The sequence below is a fragment of the Pongo pygmaeus genome, chromosome 6, assembly GCF_028885625.2.
Source record: "Pongo pygmaeus isolate AG05252 chromosome 6, NHGRI_mPonPyg2-v2.0_pri, whole genome shotgun sequence".
Taxonomy (NCBI): domain Eukaryota; kingdom Metazoa; phylum Chordata; class Mammalia; order Primates; family Hominidae; genus Pongo; species Pongo pygmaeus.
Window position 1 is genome coordinate 142,996,679 of NC_072379.2, and position 6,000 is coordinate 143,002,678.

The following is a 6,000-nucleotide window of genomic DNA, read 5'->3' on the forward strand; positions in this document are numbered from 1 at the left end:
ATATTCCTAATTTTAAAAATGATGCATTTGAGTACTTTTTGATATGACAGGTGTTAACAGTGAAAAATATACCCTTTGGAACCTGGATCTGACTACTCTTCTGGCTCTGGAAGCAACAGAACCATATATCGGTCACAAATTAGGGCAGTTTCTCAACCCTGGCACTATTGACATTTTGAGTCATACAGTACTTTGTTGTGGTGGACTGTCCTGTGCAATGTAGAGTGTTTAGTAGCATGCCTGGCCTCTATTCATTAGACAACCGAAAATTTCTCCAGATACTGCCAAATGTCCACAGGTGGGCATTTGCCCTAATCGAGAACCACTCATTGAGAGCATCTACAACAAAGCAACCTCACAAAATATTGTTTTATAGTTGGAGTCATATTCATTCTTCAATAAGTTGTTATACTTGGGTAATGGATTACCTTATGAAATTTGTGAACCCTTAAGCATTAGACTGATTACTTTAAAAAAAATTCTGAACAATATAGGGAAAATTTTGAGTTTTTGGTTCTTACTAGGAGTGGTTGGAAGCACTTCCGACGTGTTAACTCATTTAGCACTGAGTGCTGCCCTTTCGGCAAGGCACTTTTATTCCTGAGGCACAAATAGGTTAAGAAACTTCCTTAATGCGAGATTGTTAGTAGTGGATAGAGCCAAGATTTTGAAAATTGGTTTTTAAATTTGTTTATTATTATTTTATTACTGGATTTAAAAAATGTTGAAATTGGGGGTACATGTGCAGGCTTGTTTCATGGGTATATTGATGCTAAGGTTTGGCCTTCTAATGATTCTGTCAACTAAGTAGTAAAAATAATACCTGGTAGGTAGTTTTTAACTCTTGCCCCCCTCCTTTCATGTCATGTTTTGGAACCTTCAGCATCTATTGTTCCCACCTTTGTGTCTGTGTCTATGTGTACCCAATGTTTATCTCCCACTTATAAGTGAGAACATGTGGTATTTAGTTTTCTATTTCTGTGTTAGTTCAATTAGGATAGTGGCCTCCAGCTACATCCATATTGCTGCAGAGTACATGATTTTGTTCTTTTTTATGGCCACATAGTATTCCATACACCACATTTTCTTTATTCAGTCCACTGCTCATGGGCACCTGGATAGACTTCATGACTTTGCTACTGTGGATAGTGCTGTGATGAACATATTAGTGCAGGTATCTTTTTGGTAGAACAATTTATTTTCCTTTGAGTATATACCCAGTAATGAGATTGCTAGGTAGAATGGTAGTGCAACTCTTAGTTGTTTGAGAAATCTCCAAACTGCCCTCCACAATGGCTGGACTAGTTTGCTTTCCAACAGTGTATAAGTGACCCCTTTTCTCAACAGCCTCAACAACATCTGTGATTTTTGGACTTTTTAACAAAAGCCATTCTGACTTGTATGATATGGCATCTCACAGTGGTTTTGATTTGCATTTCTCTGATGATTAGTGATGATGAGTATTTTTTATATGTCTGTGAGTTGCTTATATGTCTTCTTTTAAGAAGTATCTGTTACGTTCTTTGTCCACTTTTTAATGCAGTTATTTACTTTTTGCTTGTTGACTTATTTAAGTTCCTTATAGGTTGTTCAGGATATTAGACCCCTGTTGGATGCATAGTTTGTGAATATCTTCTCCCATTCTGTATGTTGTCTGTTTACTCTGTTAATAGTTTCTTTTGCTGTGCAGAAGCTCTTTAGTTTAATTAGGTCTCACTTGTCAATTTTTGTTTTTGTTGCAATTGCTTTTGATGACTTAACCATAAATTCTTTGCCAACGTCAATATTGAGAAGGGTATTTCCTAAATTTTCTTCTAGGATTTTTATGGTTTGAGGTCTTACATTAAGTCTTTAATCCATTTTGAGTTAATTTTTGCTCATGAGGATAGGTAGGGGTCCAGTTTCATTCTTCTGCGTATGGATAGCCAGTTACCCTAGCACCATTTATTGAAGAAAGGAGTATTTTCCAAATCGCTTATTTTTGTTGACTCTGTTGAAGATCAGATATGTATATGGCACTATTTCTGGGTTCTCTATTCTGTTCCATTGGTCTACGTGTTTGTTTTTGTACCAGTACCATGCTTTTTTGGTTACTATATCCTTGTAGTATAGTTTGGAGTCAGGTAATGTGATACCTCTGGTTTGTTCTTTTTGCTTAGGATTGTTTTGGCTCTTTGGGCCCTTTTTTGGTTCCATATAAATTTAGAATAGTTTTTTTTTTTACTTCTGTGAAAATGATGTTGGCAATTTGATAGTAATAGCATTGAATCTGTACATTGTTTTGGGCAGTATGGTCATATTAATGATACTTTTTCTTCCAATCCATGAGCATGGGATGTTTCTCTATTTATTTGTGTTGTCTCTGATTTTTTTCAACAATGTTTTGTAGTTCTCCTTGTAGAGGTCTTTCACCTCCTAAGTTAGCTCTATTCCTAGGTATTTTATTCTTTTTGTGGCTGTTGTAAATGGGATTGCGTTCTTGATTGGCTTTCAGCTAGAACATTATTGGTGTATAGAAATGCAATTGATTTTTTTACATTTATTATGTATCCTGAAACTCTGCTGAAGTCGTTTATCAGTTCCAAGAGCCTTTTGGCAGAATCTTTAGGGTTTCCTAGGTATAGAATCATATTGTCAGTGAAGAAAGATAGTTTGACTTCTTTTTTCCTATTTGGATGCTTTCTATTTGTTTCTCTTGACTAATTGCTCTGGCTAGGAATTCCAATAGTATATTCAATAGGAGTGGTAACAGTGGGCATCCTTTCTTGTTCCAGTTATCAAGGACAATGCTTCCAACTTTTGCCCATTTAGTATAACATTGGGTGCTGGTTTGCCATAGATGGCTCTTATTATTTTCAGGTATGTTCTTTTGATGCATTTCTTAAATCATGTTTGTTGCAAGTTTTTATCATGAAAGGATGTTTAATTTTATTGAAGACTTTTTCTGCATCTATTGAAATGATCCTATGATTTTTGTTTTTATTCTGTTTATATGGTGAATTACATTTATTGATTTGAATATGTTGAAACAATCTTGCATACCAGGAATAAAGCCTACTTGATCGTGGTGAATTAACTTTTTGATAGGCTGCTGGATTCAGTTTGCTAGTATTTTGTTGAGGATGTTTATGTCTATGTTCATCAGGGATATTGGTCTGCAGTTTTTTCTTTTCATTGTGTCTCACCAGAGTTTGGTATCAGGATAATGCTGGCTTCATAGAATGAGTTATGGAGAAGTTGTTCTTCCTCAATAGTTTGAGATAGTTTCAATAAGATTGGTATCAGTTCTTCTTTGTACATGTGGTAGATTATGGTGGTGAATCCATCTGGTCCAGGCCTTCTTTTGTTGTTGTTGGTAGACTTTTTATTACTGATTTCCGAACTCATTATTGGTCTGTTCAGATTTTCAATTTCTGTCTGGTTCAATCCTGAGAGGTTGTGTGTTTCCAGGGATGCATCTATTTTCTCTAGATTTTCTAATTTGTGTGCTTAGAGGTGTTTATTACAGTCTCTGATAATCTTTTGTATTTCTGTGGGATTAGTTATAATGTCATCTTTGTTATTTCAGGTTGTGTTTGTTTGGATCTTCTCTGTTTTTTTCCTTTGTTAATCTAGCTAGTGGTTTATCAATATCATTCTCTCAAAGGACAAACTTTTGGTTTTATCAATCTTTGTATGGATTTTGGTGTCTCGATTTCATTCAATTCTGCTCTGATTTTACTATCTTGTGTCTCTATTTTCATTTATTTCAAAGAATTTTTTTGTTTTATCTTCAATTTTGTTGTTTATCCAAAAGTCACTCAGAAGCAAGTTGTTTAATTTCCAAGGAATGTGTGGTTTTGAGATATCTTCTAGGTGGTAATTTCTGTTTTTATTGCCCTGTGGTCTGAAAGTGTGCTTAGTATGATTTCCATTTTTGTTTAATTTATAGATACTTGCTTTATAGCCAAGCATGTTATTGATATTAGAGTGTATTCTATGTGCAGACGAGAAGAATGTGGTTGTTGGGTGGAATATTTGGTAGATGTCTGTTAGGTCCATTTGGTCAAGTGTTGAGTTTAAGTCCAGAATTTGTTAGTTTTCTGCCTTGATGATCTGTCTAATGCTGTCAATCGGATGTTGAAATCTATTATTGTGTGGCTGTCTAAGTCTTCTTTTTGTAACTTTTATTTTAGGTTTGAGGGTACATGTGAAGGTTTGTTAGACAGGTAAACATGTGTCACAAGGGTTTGTTGTAAATATTATCTCATCACTCAGCTATTAAGCCTAGTACCCAATAGTTATCTTTTCTGCTCCTCTCCCTCCTTCTACCCTCAAGTAGACCCCAGTGTCTGTTGTTTCCTTCTTTGTGTTCATAACTCTTTTCACCAGTCTAGAGAAAATCATTTATGAAGGTGGGTGCTTCCAATGTTGGGTGCATATATGTATATATGCATATGTATAAATATATTTAGAATATATATGTGTATATTTCTATATAATAGTTGTCTTCTTGTTGTATTGAATCCATTATCATTATATAATGTCATTATTTGTCCATTTTGACTATAGTTTATTTAAAATCTGTTTTATCTGATATAAGACTAATGATCCCTGTTCTTTTCTGTTTTCTGATTGCATGATAGATCTTTCCTCATCCTTTTAGTTTGAGCTTGTCCGTGTTGTTACATGTGAGTTGGGTCTCTTAAAGACAACAGATAGTTTGGTCTTGTCTTATTATCCAGTTTACTACTCTATGCCTTTAAGTGGAATGTTTAGATGGCTTACTTTCAAAGTTAACATTGCTATATGAGATTTTGATCCTGTCATCATATTGTTAGCTAGTTGTTTTGTAGACTTGATTATGTAGTTGCTTTATAGTATCTTTACTTCCCCAAATATGCCTGATCTCACCTGATTTCAGATGATGTGGTAATTAAAAAACAATAACAACTTTCCCAAAGAACTCCACAGGCTCATATGATCTTAGTGGAAATTTCTACCAATGTTTAAAGAAGAAGTAACATTAATTCTACCCAATGTTTACCAGAAGTAGTAGAGGAACACTTCCAATTTTATTTATGAAGCCAGTATTACTCTACAAATCAATATCTTTCTAGAATATAGATGCAAAATTTCTGAACAAAATACTTGGAAATAGAATTAATAAATGCATAAAAAGTTATACAGCATGATCAAGGCAAGATTTATTTCAGGAATGTAAGACTTATTCAGAGTTTGAAAATAAATCAATGTAATTCATCATATTAAAGTCTAGGAAAGAAAAATTACATGATTATATCAATTCTTGCAGAAAAAGCGTTTGACAAAGTTCAATACATATTTCTGATTAAAAAATCCCTCAGAATAATGGGAATAGGAGGGAACTTCTTAGCTTGATCAAAGTGTCAACAAAAAGTCTACAGCTAATGCTCTACTCAGTGGTAAATGAGTGCTCTTTCCTAAGATCAGGAACAAGATGATGATATCTTCTCTCAATTCAACATAGTGCTAAACATTCTATCCATGTAATAATGTAAGAAAGAAAATAAAAACATATAGATTTGAAAATATGAAATAAAACTGTCCGTATTTGCAGATAGAAACATAATTGTGTACACAGAAAATCCCAAGAAATCTCTAAAAAAGTTTCTAGAATTAATAAGTGAGTTAAGCAGTTAGAGGATACATATATACAGATATGTATATAGATAAGATATGTATACAGATAAGATAAATATGCAACAATCTTGTATTTCTACATGCTAGCAGTGAATAATTTGACACTGGAATTCAAAGTATAGTACCCTTTATAAGAGCTCAAAAACAAAATAATTAGGTAGAAATCTAACAAATTAAGTACAGGAATTACAGAAATATGTAGAAAACTACATATTCTCAATGAAATAAAGTTTTAGTAAGGATTTAAGTAACTAGAAAGACATACTATGTTCACAAATTAGAAAACTCAAAATAGTAAAACTTTCAGTTCTCCACAAATCAATATATATGTTTAACATA